Genomic DNA, 18,352 nt, shown 5'->3' with positions numbered 1-18,352 from the left:
AATCCATTTTGAGTTTACTTTTGTGTATGGTGTTAGGGAGTGTTCTAATTTCATTGTTTTACATGTAGCTGTCCAGTTTTCCCAGCACCACTTGTTGAAGAGGCTGTCCTTTCTCCATTGTATGTTCTTGCCTCCCTTGTCGTTAATTAGGTGACCATATGTGTGTGGGTTTATCTCTGGGCATTCTGTCCTGTACCATTGATCTATATTTCTGTTTTTATGCCAGTCCCATACTATCTTGATTACTGTAGCTTTGTGGTGTAGTTTGAAATCGGGGCGCATGATTCCTCCTACTCCAGTTGTCTTTCTCAAGATTGCTTTGACTGTTTGTGGTCTTCCATGTTTCACAATTTGTTTCCATACAAATTGTGAAATTTTTTGTTCTAATTCTGTGAAGAATGCCATTGGTAGTTTGTTAGGGATTGCATTGAATGTGTAGATTGCTTTGGGTAGTATGGTTATTTTCACAGTATTGATTCTTCCAATCCAAGAACATTGTATACTTCTCCATCTGTTTACGTCATCTATGAGTCCTTTCATCAGTATTTTACAGTTTTCTGAGTACAAGTCTTTAGCCTCCTTAGGCAGGTTTATTCCTAGGTATTTTATTCTTTTTGTTGCGATGGTAAATGGGATTGTTTCCTTAATTTCTCTTTCTGAGTTTTCATTGTTGGTGTATAGGTATGCCAGAGATTTCTGTGCATTAACTTCGTATCCTGCAACCTTACCATATTCATTGATTAGTACTAGTAGTTTTCTGGTAGCATCTTTAGGATTTTCTATGTATAGTACCATGTCATCTGCCAACAGTGATAGTTTTACTTCTTCTTTTCCAATTTGGATTCCTTTTATTTCTTTTTCTTCTCTGATTGCTGTGGTTAGGACTTTCAAAACTATGTTGAATAAGAGTGGCGAGAGTAGACATCCTTGTCTTGTTCCTGATCTTAGTGGAAATGCTTCAGTTTTTCACCATTGAGTATGATGCTTGCTGTAGGTTTCTCATATATGGCCTTTATTATGTTGAGGTAATTTCTCTCTTTGCCCATTTTCTGGAGAGTTTTTATCATAAATGGGTGTTGAGTTTTGTCAAAAGCTTTTTCTGCATCTACTGAGATGATCATATGGTTTTTATTCCTTAATTTGTTAATGTGGTGTATCACATTGATTTGCATATATTGAAGAATCCTTGCATCCCTGTGATAAATCCCATTTCATCATGGTGTATGATCCTTTTAAAGAGTTGTTGGATTCTGTTCGCTAGTTTTTTGTTCAGGAATTTTGCATCTATGTTCATCAGGGATATTGGTCTGTAATTTTCTTTTTTTGTGATATCTTTTTCTCATTTTGGTATCAGGGTGATGGTGGCTTCATAGAATGAATTTGGGAGTGTTTCTCCCTCTGCAATTTTTTGGAAGAGTTTGAGAAGCATTTGTGTTAGCTCTTTTCTAAATGTTTGATAGAATTTGCCTGTGAAGCCATCTGGTCCTGGACTATTGTTTGTTGGAAGATTTTAAATTATGGTTTCAATTTCATTACTTGTGATAGGTCTGTTTATATTTTCTAATTCTTCCTGGTCAGTCTTGGAAAATTGTACCTTTCCAAGAATTTGTCCTTTTCTTTGTGGTTGTCCATCTTATTGGCATATAGTTGTTTGTAGTAGTCTCTTATAATCCTTTGTATTGCTGTGGGTGTCAATTGTGAGTTCTCCTTTTTCATTTCTTTTCATTTCATTTATTGATTTGCATCCTCTCCCTTTTTTTCTTGATGAGTCTGGCTAAGGGTTTATCAATTTGGTTTACCTTCTCAAAGAACCAGCTTTTAGTTTTATTGATCTTTGCTATTGTTTTCTTCATTTCTGTTTCATTTATTTCTACTCTGATTTTTATGATTTCTTTCCTTCTACTGACTTCGGGTTTTCTTTGTTCTTCTTTCTCTAGTTGTTTTAATCGTAGGGTTAGATTGTTTATTTGAGATTTTCTTGTTTCTTGAGGTGAGATTGAATTGCTCTACAGTTTCCTCTTAGAACTGCTTTTGCTGCATCCCATAGGTTTTGGGTCATCATGTTTCTGTTGTCATTTGTTTCTATGTATTTTTTATTTCTTCTTCGATTTCTTCAGTGATCTCTTGGTTATTTAGTAGCACACTGTTTAGCCTCCATGTATTTGTGTTTTTTACAGTTTTTCTCCTGTAATTGATTTCCAGTCTCATAGTGTTGTGTTCAGAAAAGATGCTTGATACGATTTCAATTTTCTTAAATTTTCTGAGGCTTGATTTGTGACCCAAAATGTGATCTTTCCTGGAGAATGTTCCATGTGCACTTGAGAAGAGAGTGTATTCTGCCACTTTGGGGTGGAGTGTTCTATAAATATTAATTAAATCTATCTGGTCTGTTGTGTCATTTAAAGCTTGTGTTTCCTTATTTATTTTCTGTTTGGATGATCTGTCCATTGGTGTAAGTGGCGTATTAAAGTTCCCTACTGTTATTGTGTTACTGTCGATTTCTCCTTTCATGGTTGTTAGCATTTGCCTTATGTACTGAGGTGCTCCTATGTTGGGTGCATAAACATTTATAATTGTTATATCTTCTTCTTGGATTGATCGTTGATCATTATGTAGTGTCCTTCTTTGTCTCTTGTAGTAGTCTTTATTTTAAAGTATATGTTATCTGATATGAGTATTGCTGCTCCCACTTTCTTTGGATTTCCATTTGCATGGAATATCTTTTTCCATCCCTTCACCTTCAGTCTGTATGTGTCCTTAGGTCTGAAGTGGGTCTCTTGTAGACAGCATATATATGGGTCTTGTTTTTGTGTCCATTCAGCCAGGCTGTGTCTTTTGGTTGGGGCATTTAATCCATTTACATTGAAGGTTATTATCGATATGTATTTTCCTATTACCATTTTCTTAATTGTTTTGGGTTTGTTTTTGTGGGTCTTTTCCTTCTCTTGTGTTTCCCACCTAGAGAAGTTTCTGTAGCATTTGTTGTAAAGCTGGTTTGGTGGTGCTGTATTCTCTTAGCTTTTGCTTTTCTGAAAAGCTTTTGATTTCTCCATCAAATCTGAATGAGATCCTTGCTGGGTAGAATAATCTTGGTTGTAGGTTTTTCTCTTTTATCATTTCAAGTGTATCCTGCCACTCCCTTCTGGTCTGCAGAGTTTCTGCTGAAAAATCAGCTGATAACCTTATGGGGATTCCTTTATATGTTATTTTTTGTTTTTTCCCTTGCTGATTTTAATGTTTTTTCTTTGAATTTAACTTTTGTTAGCTTGATTGATATGTGTCTTGGTGTTTTTCCTAGGGTTTATTCTGTATGGGACTCGCTGTGCTTCCTGGACTTGGCTGACTATTCCCTTTCCCATGTTAGGGAAGTTTTCAACTGTAATCTCTTCAATTATTTTCTCAGACCCTCTCTTCTTCTCTTCTTCTTCTGGAACCCCTATAATTCGAATGTTGGTGCATTTAGTGTTATCCCAGAGTTTTATGAGATTGTCTTCAATTCTTTTCATTCTTTTTTTCTTTATTCTGCTCCTTGCCATTTTTATCCACCATTTTTTCTTCCAGCTCACTTATTTGTTCTTCTGCCTCAGTTATTCTGTTATTGATTCCTTCTAGGGTATTTTTCATTTCAGTTATCATGTTGTTCATCTCTGTTTGTTCTTTAGTTCTTCTAGATCTTTGTTAAACATTCCTTGTATTTTCTCAATCTGTGCCTCCATTCTATTTCTGAGATTCTGGATCATCTTTACTATCATTACTCTGAATTCTTTTTCAGTTAGATTGCCTGTTTCTTCTTCATTTATTTGGTCTTGTAGGTTTTTACGTTGCTCCTTCATCTGTGGCATTTTTTTTTGGCCATCTCATTTTCTTTCTTTTTTTTTTTTTATGAGTGGTATTGTGTTCCTGTCTTACTGGTTGTTTGGCCTGAGGCTTCCAACACTGGAGTTTGTAGGCTGTTGAGTAGAGCTGGGTCTTGGTGCTGAGATGAAGACCTCTGTGAGACCTCACTCCAAAGGGGTCTGAGGTTCTATGTTAGTCCAGTGGTTCTGACATGGACCTCCCACCACAGGAGCTTCGGCCCAACCCTCGGCTCGTGAACCAAGATCCCGCAAGCCATGTGGGGTGGCAAAAAAAAATAAAAGAGAACAATAACAAAGCAAAAAATAAAATTAGACTAGGAAAGTAACAGATATTAGAAAGAATATAAAAATAAAAATATAGATGAATCAACAACCAGAAGATACATCAGTACCACACTAGTAAAAAAGAGGAGGAGGGACAAGAGAAAAAAAAGAAAGAAAGAAAAAAACAATGGGGAAAAGGCCTTGCCTGTGGAGGGCAGGGCCTAAGCAGTGGTGAGGTTTGGGTGGTGGGCGGGGCCTATGCTTAGGACCCACAGGGCTGGAAAAGGCCCCTGTGGGCTGTGGGCAGTGGGGCTTAAGCTCAAGGAACAAAGGGGCCCAGGCATGCCCCCCATCCCTGGTCTCAGAGAGCAGGGGACCTCACCTGGGAGCCCAGCAGGCTTCCTGGCCTCCAGTGGGTGGGGCAAATGTCCTCCTCTCCTCTCCTGCTCCTCCGGTCTGGGAGGGCCCCTTCCGCTTGCCTCTCCTGTTCTCCCCTCCACCTCCTTCCTATGCCCCCAGGACCCACGCAGCCTGGAGGGGGCTTTGGAGGACAGGGGACTGTCCTGGAAGCTCAGCAGGCTCCCCAGGCCCAAGTGGGTGGGGCAAATGCCCTCCACTCCTCACCTGTTCCTCCTGGAGGGCCCCTCCTGCCTGCCTCTCCTGAACTCCCCTCAGCCTCCTTCCTATGCCCCCAGGACCAATGTGGCCCAGGGGAGGGGGTGCCTCGGAGCTCAGCAGGCTGCCTGGGCCCAAGTGGGTGGGGCAGACATCCTCTGCTCCTCTCCCGCCCCTCCCAGCTGGCTCCTCCCTCCTGGCTCTCCTGATCTCCCCAGCCTCCCTCCTATGCTCCCAAGGACCCACGCGGCCTGGAGGGGGCTTTGGAGGGCAGGGGACCAGCTTGGGAGCTCAGCAGGCTCCCCATGTCCGAGTGGTCGGGGCAGTCACCCTCCTCTCCTCTCCTGCTCCTCCTGGAGGGCACTTCCTGCCTATATCTCCTGATCTCCCTGGCCTCAGGGGCTTTGATCCTGTCTGGCCTCCACTTCTCCTCCCCGCTCTGTCCCCCCACATCCTACCGGTTCACTTGGGGGTTCCTCCCATCTTCTTGGGCATCAGGGTCCCCCACCAGCAGCCAGCAGGTTCCCTAGTTGTCGGGAGATGCGGATACGGTGTATTCTCACGCTGCCATCTTCAACAGTGATGTTTTAACTTCAGAAGTGTTCACCAGTTTTCTTACTAATCTATGCAAATTAATTGCTGCACTAATTGGATTAAATTAGATAATTTAATTACAGCAAATGATTTTATATTTGGTATAGTACTTATTTGGTCATATCCCTTGGGTTCAGTGAATTTACATTATTTTCATAAAGAGGAAGCAGATGGAGAGAATTTCTAGGTAGTAGTTTATGCCAGAAAAGAAGAAGTTATGTTTTAAGATATGTGAAAATATGTGGAAAGTCAAGGAGATAAGCTAAGATTAACAAATTGGATAATTAGTAAAGTGCTTTGGAAATGGAAAGCAACATATTTTGTGAGCACTGTGTATTGCAATTATTATTAGAATACTTTGGAGGGAATTCAATTTGCTTGTTTAAATAACCTGTTTCATAGGTTGAACTGTCAGTTTGAAAGGCATATAAAGTAGTATGAACCATGTGACATCCAAGCAAGATACTTTCATTATATATCTGGAAAATCATAGCTTTAAGTAAAAATCCAAGTTTACTAATGACTATGTAAGAAATTCTCCACCCCGCAAACCCAAGAAAATCTTTACAGCTTTTTTGTGCAGATGTACATATGAAAAGTATTCCACAAGACTTTGTAGGTTTCTGACATTGGAAAAAATGATCCCCTATAGTTAGGCGTACTTTTTTATAAGGGCTAATTCATGTGTTATTCTTTAAAAGACAGGAAAGAATTAGAAGAATATTAATTGCATTAGGTGAATGTATCATGTAAAGAATACAGTGGTAATTTCTGTGAACGGAAAAGAGAATCCTATTATGAATTGTAGAAGTATTTGCTGATTGATCTATCATTTGCATCCAGTTTATCAGGTATCGTGTATGCTAAGAATGAGGTTTAGCTGTCTGTAATCTATCATTCCAGTGAACCAAACTGCCATCTTACTTTCAGGCACAGTTTTCTAGAATCCATATAAAAGTCATTTATGACATGTTTTGACCCAATATTAGTTTTACATTACATGCTATTTACATCACAGTGACATATTTAAACTTGCTTTAGTTGAAGGAATAACTTCATTCCTGTTTTTTGCTCCTTTTAGCAATGAAAATGACAAACTAAAAATCTCTTCTCTGGTTGTTCTTATAAAATATATGATCATTTTTCTCCAATACTATCATCATTCAAAATAATAATTTTCTTTTATCTGCTGGAAAACAAATGAATAGATACCATATTAATGTTCACTTCTGTATCTGTGGTAAGCTCTAATTACCATAATACAAAGCCCAACTTGTGTTTCTCTTGATTTTTATATTAATATTCACTTTATTAAGAGGATTAATTGGAGTGTATTTTGTTAAAATGAAGCTTAGCATATGAGGCAATTTGAGTGATTCCTTTTTTTTTGGTTAACTCAGCATTTCTTATTGGGCATCAAGTGTTTTTGGTAAAGGACATTAATTTGCAGATTCTGCATTACAGCACTACAATTTTCACTGCGTTAGGCTTTTGCCCATGTTTTAAAGCCTTCAAAGGTTTGTTGCACCTGTAAGTCTACTTTTTGACAATGTCCTAAAGACTCTCTGTGAGCCGGCCCCTCTCTGCTTCTGCAGTATCATTACCCTACACTTCAGCAACAACCACATACACATGCAGGCACACACACACACACACACACACACACACACACTCTTGCATGCATACACAGACATGCATGCACACACACTCATGCGTACACATATAAGCACACGTGCACACATGTGCATGCATACAAGCACACACGTACGCATCCGTGCATGCATACCAACACACATGCAGCTGCGTACATGCATGTACACACAAGCGCGCACACACACACTTTCTGATCCCCTTCGTGTTTTATTTTTCTCTTTATCTCTTTTCATTATTTAATAACTATGTATATAGTTATTATGTATACATATATATTATTTCATTTATTGTTTCTTTCACAAAAATGAGAATGAGGATGGAGGCTTTAATGTTATGTTCACGTAAACTGTGCTGGGGACTTACTGGTTAGTCAGTATATATGTTGAGCGAATAAATGAATGAATGAAACTTCATGAAGCTGCCTTCTTCTCAGCATTCAGCTGATAATTACAATGTCAAGTCCTCAAAAGTCCCTTCCCTAAACACCCTCGCTGAGTTAGCTCACTTCACAATCTTAAGAAAAATAATGTTCCACATTATCCTGGTCTTATCATTTATATATCTTCTGTCAATAATTTGAAAACATTTACTTAACTGTTTTTCTTTTTCTCCTAGAATATAAGCTCTTTGATAAGAGGCCTTACCTTGTACTTGGCTGTATACCCAGAACATAATATGCCTGTCACATAATAAACATTTGTTAAGTAGTATTGATTTCTTGACTGCCTGCTCAATTTTACTCATCATAGCATGGTACCTGGCACAGAGTGGGTTACTATATCTATCAATATCTATTATCTATATATATCTCATTTATCTGTCTATCTGCTATCTACTATCATGTATCTCTATGTCATCTATCATCTATCTATAGGTCATCTACCTATCTATTGATATGCCATCTATTTATCTACCTATCATAGTTTACATATACAATAAATGGGTATCTGATCATCGAGAATTTTAATATTGTAAACCTTCTTTAGAGTTTATCAATATTAATATTTATTATATTTTATTGATAAAGAAGGTATATTCAAGTTAATCACATGGAAAACGAGAGCACATAGTTTAAGATATAAAAACCACAGCACCATCAGAATATTCAAATTTTTCCAAAGAAAAGATACTAATATCTAGCTACATTATTTTTGCGATACATATTTGGGTCCACAGGGATCAGAGTATCTGACAGTAGAAGGCATATGGACATCAGTCAGACTCCCCATGTTTTCCTCGAGAAAGTTCATTCTAAGGAATCTTTATTCGAGTGTAAATGTCGGGCAGCTCTGGGTCAAATTAGGTATATTTGAGCTGACAAGCTCCATAAAGAGCATTTGATCTGAATCTCTCCCTTTGGGGATGTGGGAGCCCATGCCTAGAGGTGAGTGAGGATGTAAAATCACGGTGATGTTGGTGAAGTCTCAGAGGCAGGCTGTGCGGAATTTTGCCCCTGGGCATTGAAATGTAAAGGGTGTAAACATTTAAAGTAAGGAGAAACAATTTAGTACAATGTTCAGATAATAAATAGCTAAAATGGGAGCCACCATATGTAGCAATTACTCATCATACCTCTCTCAGCGAGTAGCATAATGAATTGCAAAGTTGATTTGAGGTCTGATGAAAATTGTAAGTTACGCCTCTACTAATAATGAGATTGGAACCCAGGCATCCCATCTCATAAACTTAGTGAAGACGACTATCCCAGAGAAATGAAAGAACAATGAATTGAAGATAACCTCAGAGTGTGTTTCCACAATGGAAAGTGCTTGATCTTGAAGCCACATAAGTTATAGATTCAAATTCCTTCTGACAGTGTTCAAGTTACATACTCTCTTTAGTCTTCTTTTAAATCACTATAACTGCCTCATACCTATTTTAAACCAAGTGATCATCTCTTAACAAAAGCAAATAAAGTAATATTTTGAGAGTGGCAGTGATGTTATCATGGGATAACCTTAAATCAAGTCTAGTTAATATTGAATGTTGCAAATGGTAGTTAACTTACAGGTGTTTGATTACAAAAAACCTATTTGGAACATGTCCCCTCGCTGACTTAGACAACCACTGGGCTGCTCCCCTAGTGGAAAACCCCTCAACACAATTGTAATGATTTACCCACATGCAGTGCCAAGTGCTTTCCAGTATTTTGCCCAAAGCTAGCAAATTTGAGATTTGTGTTCTAAGTTTATTATCATTTTGTTTCCTAATGCAAGAACTCCATTTAGCCACAGCCCCACAATGTAAAATATTATGTATAGTGTGGGTCAGTACCTACTGTTGACATTTTATAGCATCCTCATTACTTTTAAGTTTTCATAATTATGAATAAAGCTTCTATAAACATCCATGTGCAGGTTTTTGTGTGAACATAAGCTTTCAGCTCCTTTGGGTAAACACCAAGGATCATGACTGCTGGGTCATATGATAAAAGTATGTTTAGTTTTTTTAAGACACCACCAAAGTGTCTCCCAAAGTGGCTGCACCATTTTGCATTCCCACCAGCATTGATGAGAGTTCCCGTTGCTCCACACCCTCGCCAGCATTTGGTGTTGTCAGTGTTTTGGATTTTTACCATTTTAATAGGTGTATAGTGGTATCTTGTTTAATTTGCATTCCCCTGATGACTTATGATGTGGAGCATCTTTCCATATGCCTGTTTGTCCTCTGTATATTTTCTTTGGTGAGGTGTCTGTCTAGGTCTTTCACCCATTTCACTTGAGTTTTTTGTTTTCTTATAGTTGAGTTTTAAGAGTTCTTTGTATGTTTTGATAATAGTTCTTTATCAGATGTGCCATTTGCAAATATTTTCTTCCCATATGTGGCTCCGTTTCTTATGCTCTTGACATGTCACAGAGCAGAACTTTTTAATTTTAATGAAGTCCAACTTCTCAATTTTTTACATATTATTCTTTTGCTGCTGTATTTAAAAATTCATTGCCAAACTCAAGGTCATTTAGATTGTTTCCTGTTACTTTCTAAGAGTTGTATAGTTTTGCACTTTACAGTGAGGTCTATGGTCCATTTTAAGTAAATTTTGTGAAGAATGTGAAATCTGTTTAGATTAATTATTTTGCATGTGGGTGTCCATTTATTCCAGCACCCTCTGTGGAAAAGTCAGTCTTTCTCCATTGTATTGCCTTTGCTTCTTTGTCAAACAAAGATCAGTTGACTGTAATATTTGTTTGGGTCTATTTCTAGGCTTTCTATTCTGTTCTATTCCTCTATTTGTCTATTTTAGCAGTATCACAATGGCTTGATGACTGTAGCCTTATAGTAATCTTCATTCTTTACAGCATGTCAGAATTTGCATCATGCTACAGTTTCACCCAGAACTTTTAAAATGTAATTTTTTTAAATTAAATTGAAGAGGAAAGAGAAATTCTGAGTGGCCTAGAGAAATCTTGCAGGAGTGTACACTAGTTTTCGGTTCACTGGGAAATCTAGAATTAATTTTTCTCAAGCAGTTTTTTTAACCAATATTTCATTTTGCATATAATAATTATAAATAGGTGCTAATATTTATTAGTCACATGCATTGTAAGGAAGTTTTACACATATTACAAAGAGTAATTTTTACAGTCCTTCTAAGCAGGGATTACTGTGCCCATTTTACATTAAAGAACTAAGGCTGGTAACGTACTCAGGTTCCTGTAGTAGATCCCAGGTCTGATATCTGAATGCCAAATACCTCTCTACAATACATTATCCCTTTTTTTATAAATATCACTGGATGATCAATCTTTCTAATGGCATTTTAAAAAATGAATTTTAAGGCTTACCACATTTAAAATTAGTGCTTTACATTTCTGTTATATTCCATTTCAAAATAAAAGAGACAATATTTGTGATTTTGGATAAAAACGTACTATTGTGTTCACCGACTTATTCATATAACAAGTATTTATTGTGCTCAATTTGTGCCTGGCATTTTCATGTCCTTTTATTATATCTCAATATAAAGGTGCTGTAAATACTTCAAAACAGTTCAACGGATTCAATGTTCAGTGGTTCCAGCACACTGAACATCTTTATAAACAGCAAGAAGCAGATTCAGTGAGCAAGGAAATCCATTTGGGTTATACTAAAAGTTTTGAGATATAAAAGGTAGAAGTTTTAAAGTTTAGATAAGCAAGGAGAACAAACAGAAAAGGAGGAACAGGGATTAGTAGAAGGTGGGGAATGAAACTGACTCCAGGGTGCAGTGATCTCTCATCACCATGGTAATGGAAACCCCAGTCCTGGCGGATGGAGGACCAAGATGGACTTCCAAAACCACTCCCATCTCTTCCTCTCTGGGAGAGTCTTAAGTGAAGCAGAGGTCAAGTGTTTTTACAGGTTGGGCTTTACCGTAACTCAGGGCCCTGCTGTTTTTCAAATAGCTGTTTGTTTCCAAAGGCCATCAGCCATTAATTAGAGTGGCAGGGCTGAAGGTGCCACCAGCCCAGCATGTGGCTTTCACAGCAAACTAGCAGGTAAACAATTCTGCGTACTGGCTGAACTCCTCAAAGGGTTACCTAAGAAACCAGTCTGTTTAAGCCAGAAGAAAAATAGCGTTTACACAGAGAATATCTGCAAGAAAATAAAAATGGAAACAATTGCCTATTATAAATAAGCCTCAATTTTTATAGCTTTCTCAATAATGTCCCTACTTTCATAATTTATTTGAAAGGTAAATTAAGCTTCATAGACTTAAATTAGAAACAGAATTGATTTCCCTTTAGATATGGCTACCCTGTGATAGTAGAGAAGTTAGACATTTGCTCTCTCCAGTCTTATCCAGCCTATGAACAGGGGACAGCTGGTGACAGTTTCTTCATCTGCCATATACAGGGTAACCATATACTTGATTGTCCAAACTGGGACTCTTTTTGGTCTGGTATAAATGCTAAGCTGGACACAACAACAGGAGTTCTAAATTGGGACAATTCCCGGGCACACCAGGATATAAGGTCCCCAACACTGCACAGGTACTTCAAGGAGAGAAGCATGATTAGGTCACATTTGCAGTCATAGCTTTAAATATGAATGGGATCCTGTATTTTATTAGATTCATAATGGATATTTTATATTGTAATGTGCTTCATTATAATTCTTTATCCCCTCACCCACATTTCAACAATTACACTCCTTTTCATACATTTGAATAAATTTATACAAGGATATGGAAAAGACACTTCCTTTAGAAATTCCTCGCTAGACCACCAAATAGAAGGAACCAGGCCAGAAGCTGATCTAGTAATTTATGTGGTCTCACCTCCCATTTTGCAAAAGTAAAACCAAGTTTAGGGACTTTGAGGCCCTTCCCTGAGGTCACACTGCTACCTGTGAAAGACAGATCTTCTACTAGTGCTTTTCCAGAGAGTATTCCAAGCCACTGTCATTATCCATGAAACCCAGAACTCAGATGGATGAGCCACACCCTGATTTTATAGAAACAAGCCCAAGCTTAGCATCAAATGATAATGTAATGATGTGTAAAACAGTTTTAAGGGATTTCTACTGTGGAAAGGACAATTAGACTGCTGAGTCATTAAATTCAACATAGTGAGTGAAACTGGCCCTGAGACAACTTTATTTTGTAGCCACTCTTTTAGGTAGAAAATAAGAATAATGGCTTCACTTAGCAAGCTTGGAATCAGATTTTATCAGTCAACTTAAATGTCCCTGTAAAAAATGTCATCAAAATACTGGCTTCCAAAATCCACCCACATAGTTTCTATAATGAACCTAGTAAATTAATTTATAATGAATAGGTCTCTTGTTTTTACTTCAAAAAGCAGGCTTGAATTATGTTGATCCTTCTCTTTTTCCCAGATTTATTGAGATGTAATTGACACATAATGTTGTATAAGTTTAAAGTGTGCGAGGTGATGATTTGATGCAAGCGTTTATTGCAAAATGATTCCCACAATAATGTTAGTTAACACCTCCATCACCTCACAAAATTACCACTATTTTTGTGATGAGAACTTTAAAGATCTACTCTCTTAGCAACTTTCAAATACACAATACAGTGTTATTAACTACAGTCACCATGCTGCACGTTACACCCTCACATTTTCTTTATCCATTCGTTTCCATGTCCTGGTTCTTGTGAATAATGCTGCAGTGAACATGGGAGTGCAGATTTATTCAAGATAGCGATTTTATTTCCTTTGGATATGAACCCAGAATTGGGATTGCTGGATCATGTGGCTCTATTTTTATATTTTCGAGGAACCTCCATACTGTTTTTTTCTGTTGCAGCTGCACCAATTTACATTCCCACGATGCTGATCTTTTTAAGTGAAGTTTTGTCCAAATCTAGAATTGTTGGTTCCGAAATGACCTTGCTTACTGCACTTTATCCAAAGATAGTTTAAGGGTAAAATTTGGCCAAGTTCTTCTCCACATTGCTATGAATCCAAATAAAGAATATGGGACTGCGTAAAATATGTAGCAAGGATGAATATAATAAATGCTTTGATGGGAATCCTAGAGCCAGTTTGGAATATGATCTGTGTCATTCAGAATGAGGGTGAGTCTGCCCAGCTGCAGTAATGTTCTGACTATATTTACCTTATATGTCATTATCTGAAACTGGGTTCAAAAGAGATCAAAATAAAGGAATAGGATAGTGCCGTCTTGATTTCAGATGGCATGTAAAGAAGCTAGAATATATGCACATCATTTGGCAAGAAAGGAAAAATTCCAAAATCTACATCTAAATAAGAATGTTAAGTATTAGAGAGTCATTCAGAAGAAAAATATATAAAGTTGCTTATTTCCATATTTATAATAAGCCGTCATTAAATTTAAATAGAATAAACTTTATACATGTGGCTTTAACCTATTAATTTGAATGTGTCCACATGAGATTAGGTCATGGTTTTTGCTTATATGAAACCAAAACTGTACATTTTTCTAAATTTTCTAAAACATAGTATCTTAATACTGTCACATTTTAAGTCAGTAAATAGCATCAAATAAAAATAAGCAAACTGCTAGCTTAAAACTAATGAATATCCTTTACATCTTAAAACTTGGGGCAAAATATTTTGATATCAAGCTAAGCACAGCAGATATAATTTATTTGAAAAAAAAAAAATTGGAAGTCTGAAGTCCTGGGTGTGAATCTAATTTACTCGTTGTAGGGCCTTGGTAAATTATTAAACTTCTTTGTCTCAGTTTCCACATGAGGAAAAAGGATGACAACCTCATAAAATAATTATAGGTATTAAAGTATGAAAATGTTTTCAGTAGAAGAAAGACAAGGCACAAAAACGATATTCAAAAAAGTGCTTTAAAAATATTTTATTTTTCTTTCAACTTAAAATAACCCTTGACACTGTGTTGAAATGCCCCCCCAGTTTAGAAGAATGCTGACATGCACATATGAGCACCGCCACAGAAAAGGCAGTGTTGATTATGGAAATGGAGTGGGAGCTTTCTCTAGATCTCTTTCTCTAGATCATCTCAGTGGTGTGCTGATAAATGGTTCACAACCAGTTCTCTGGGGCGAACAGCTCAATTTATAGCATTTTCTAATCTACTTGGTCTAAACTTTTCCATGTTGACCAATTCCTGGCTATCCACATAGTGTCACTGGACATGGCATTGGGAAGAGATGTGCAGTAGTCCTCTCTTGTTTAATATTTCCACCAGACAGATACCTCATGAGTGCAGAGAAATGCGAAATACAGTAAAATAATTAGGAATTTATGTGATCTGAATAGTTACTACCTCTATTTTTAATATAATTGTTTTAATTTTGTTTACATAATTTAATCACTTATAATGACTATATTTAGCAATTGTCTTGTGAATTTCCTGAGTATTTAACATTGGTCTCCCAAACTGAAGTTTTCTTATTCCTTGTGAGATGTGGTAACCAGATGTAGGAGCATATTCTAAGTGTTGACACACATGACATTTAAAATGGGGAAGATAATTATTGGTCAGTCCTTGGGTCCAAGAGCTATTGGGAAGACCTTAAGATTCTCCGTCTGTTTCTTGAGTTATGGTTTGGAATCCTTTGGTTTATATATAAAGTTTGGATTTTTAAAATCTTACGAACGTTATGAAAATCTTATGAACACATCAGGCTCTTTTCTGCCAATTTCTACAAACATTGTAAGAAACCTTGTCCTTAGAAAAATTTTATTCTAGATGACAAGACTTGAAAAAAAAAGATATTTGAATAGCCTCTAAAGCTACCTCAACCCTTTTGGAATAATATGCTTAGAAAGTAATGAAAAAGTTTTCTTTCTTTTTTTTTCTTCAGGTTTTATTTAACCAATTGTGTTTTTGTTGTTGAATTATTATAGTTTCATTCTCATTGAAAATACAATGAAACTAAAAATGTATCATCATAAACTTTCTGGTGTGATTGGTACCATAAGAAAAGGATGAAATCATTTATACAAGCTGAAAACTTCGTTGAATATATATAAAACAAAACTTTATGATTTCAAAAACACCAGAAAATAATAGTCGGAATGCTTTGTGAATGCCCAAGGTTGGAATACAGCATCCTGTACAAACTAGCAATGTGTCACAGCAACCCATTTAAAATGGCAAGCTTCATCTTCTGAGGTGCAGGAGATCAATCCAACATTGTTAGACAATGGTGTGTATATGGTGAGGTTTGGACAAAGGCTGATGCAGCAAATGGTCTCTTCTCTACTGCTCTTACTTTGTTGAAACCATGGTTTAAAATCTAGTCCTCTGTGTAAAGCTATTTATCTTCCCAAGCCCCATCTTTTAGGTTGAAATGCAAAAACAAAAAAAATAGTAATAATAATAATAATGCTTACTGTCGTCACTGCATTATTTTCAGTTCATTTATGAGCAGGTTATTGTTCCTGACAGGAAGGGCCATGGTTCGCTAAGAAATGAGAATAAACTAAAAAGAGGGCATATAGAGGACAACAGGTTGCCTGCGCTATTTTCACAGCCTTCAGCACTTGACCTGGGCCTGGCCTGATTGAAACACATTCCTTTTAAGTAAAGCACCTGATACAATTTTAGGAAAATGTGAGTGAGTCAGTTTTTGCTTTAAAAAAAAATCAGTACTTTACTATGTCTTGAGAAAAATACTAGATACAAACAAAGGATCATAAAACTAGAATTTTATAAAAATTTGAACTATTCAATCTGATGAAATAAAAATTCTAAGAGAGTTTTAAAAGCTGATTATTACTGCCAGTTATGATCCCTAAAATGTTCATGGAGTAACTAGATCATACCTGAGATTTTACAAAAAGTTTTCATGCCTACACCTCCTTGGCATCACAGAAAATTTGCCATGAGGTAGGGAGGGTGCTGTGGTTACTTCCATTTTCCCTAGAGGAAACTGGCGGCTTAGAATTTCCAGTAAGTTTATTCACCTGGACATCTATTCATTCTCTCAACAGATATTCTATTGAATATGCACTTTATTTTTGTTGAAATATATTTGACAAAAATATCGAATGCTTCGTGAATTTGCAAGTCATCCTTCTGCGGGCTACCTACTAACCTTCTCTGTCATTTGAATTTCAGCGTCTGCATTACTGAAGGAGCACCAACATGTACTTTTAAATAGACAGATATTTACATTGACATCATTTAATGGGTTTTGAGGCATATCCTTCACATCAGTTTTCATGAGCTTGAGAGAGAGGGGTGAATAGAATGATGCTAAAGAAAGAAGCATAAGGAATAGAAGCAGGAGCGCTTTCCAGTATGTTGGATAAAACAAAGACAAAAAAGCAAACCCTCGGAAACCTAACACTGAATTCATAAATGAGTGAGAAGCAGAATCTCTGTCTAATCTTCAAACCATTTCTAGGGTTGCTCTGAGGGACATTTCAGATTTCATGCTGCTGCCTTAGATAAATACCTCGCTGTACTTTAGAGCTTACTTTAATTCATTTTAGGTAAGATCTGTAGCCTTGGTTCTACACACCCTGAGACTTGACTTTGTGTTTATCCTATTTAGTGCATTTTTTCAGTATTTTACCCAGGCGTTATTTAGAACCCCGCTGAGTCAATTATTTGATTACAATTAAGTTGGATAGGGCTTCCCTGGTGGCACAGTGGTTGAGAGTCCGCCTGCCGAGGCAGGGGACACGGGTTCGTGCCCCAGTCCGGGAAGATCCCACATGCCGCGGAGCGGCTGGGCCCGTGACCCATGGCCGCTGAGCCTGCACGTCCGGAGCCTGTGCTCCACAACGGGAGAGGCCACAACAGTGAGAGGCCCGCGTACCGCAAAAAAAAAAAAAAAAAAAAAAATACATTGAATTCTTTGATGCATAGATAGCCAAAATCCTGATAAAATAAAGTATTTTTGTGGAAATTTAGTCTTCAGAGCGTATGGTGTGTTGCCTTCATGACGCACTCTTGCCAGCTTTAATCCTGACTCTCTCCGTAGCTTTGTGGATATTTCTAATGGTGCTAGAATGTGCTCCGTATTTTCAGTGTGAATCTGGACATCTTAATTAGAAATCTGTACTCAACACTGTGATGAGCTGAAGATTCAGCCATTCTTCATATAATGGCAAAGAGAGATCATGGTCCTGATTTTTCCGTTTTCATTGAAATGGTATAGTGACCAATAAAATAATACAAGGCAGGTGAAAATCCATATTTCTTACCCTACTTGATTTTTCCTCATAGGAAAAAGTCAGTGCTGTTGACCCACCATCAACATGATTCCCATAAGATATTTTACAAATCCTACACATGAGTAATACTAAGTCATCTGTGCTTTCTTACCAGTTTCCATTTTGTCCAACTAACAGGGTTTGGGAGGAGAATTGATTATGTGATTGACATGGAACTGGAGCGGAAAACCTTTCTTTATATAAAGACAGACGTTTTAATTTTGAGATATAAACTTTGATTCGCTGACCCATCTGATTGCTGGAGACTTAACAATCAGCGTCAGTGAAGTTTAAACAAAGCTTTTGTCTCAATGGCTATGAAAGACATGTCTGAATCCCATCCTCTCTGTGGAGTCTTAGCCACATGTCCCATAACTGCTTCCAGAAAACATCTGCTTAAGGGTCTCATAGTAAAGTCAGACTTGGCTTCTCCCAGACTGAATGTCTGAGCCTCACCTTTGACAAATATGTTCTCTTCTCTGAATTTCCTGTGTCTGCCGATAGTGTCAACACTTATGCTCTTGGAGAAAGCCTTCTTTATTCTTTTTAAAGGTCTTTGTCACTTACCCCTTTCTCCGTGTTTAGGGTACAAGGTTGTCGGCTGATCTAGCTCAGCTCCCCTCCCCCTCCTCTCCCAAGGGCGCTGCTGGCTCTGGCCCTCGCCACCCACAGTCCTGTGGACACTAGGCCTTCTCTCTCTCTTTCCTTCATTCCTGCTGCCAGACAAATAAAAGTGGACTC

The 18,352-nt window shown here is 37.4% G+C and overlaps 1 protein-coding gene and 1 non-coding gene across 2 annotated transcripts in view; one reads left to right on the top strand and one right to left on the bottom strand.

Moving 5' to 3' along the window:
- Positions 1-18,352, top strand: part of CSMD1 (CUB and Sushi multiple domains 1) — a 1,433,388-nt gene that overhangs the window by 863,816 nt on the left and 551,220 nt on the right. The gene's annotated exons all lie outside the window — the stretch shown is intronic.
- LOC136141946 (U6 spliceosomal RNA) lies at positions 16,428-16,529 on the bottom strand. Its single transcript, XR_010657804.1, has one exon. It is a non-coding gene; the product is annotated as a U6 spliceosomal RNA (small nuclear RNA).

Source organism: Phocoena phocoena, chromosome 21 (assembly GCF_963924675.1).
Source record: "Phocoena phocoena chromosome 21, mPhoPho1.1, whole genome shotgun sequence".
Lineage (NCBI taxonomy): Eukaryota > Metazoa > Chordata > Mammalia > Artiodactyla > Phocoenidae > Phocoena > Phocoena phocoena.
The sequence above is the reverse complement of the archived record's forward strand: the minus strand, read 5'-3'. Positions and strand labels throughout refer to the sequence as shown.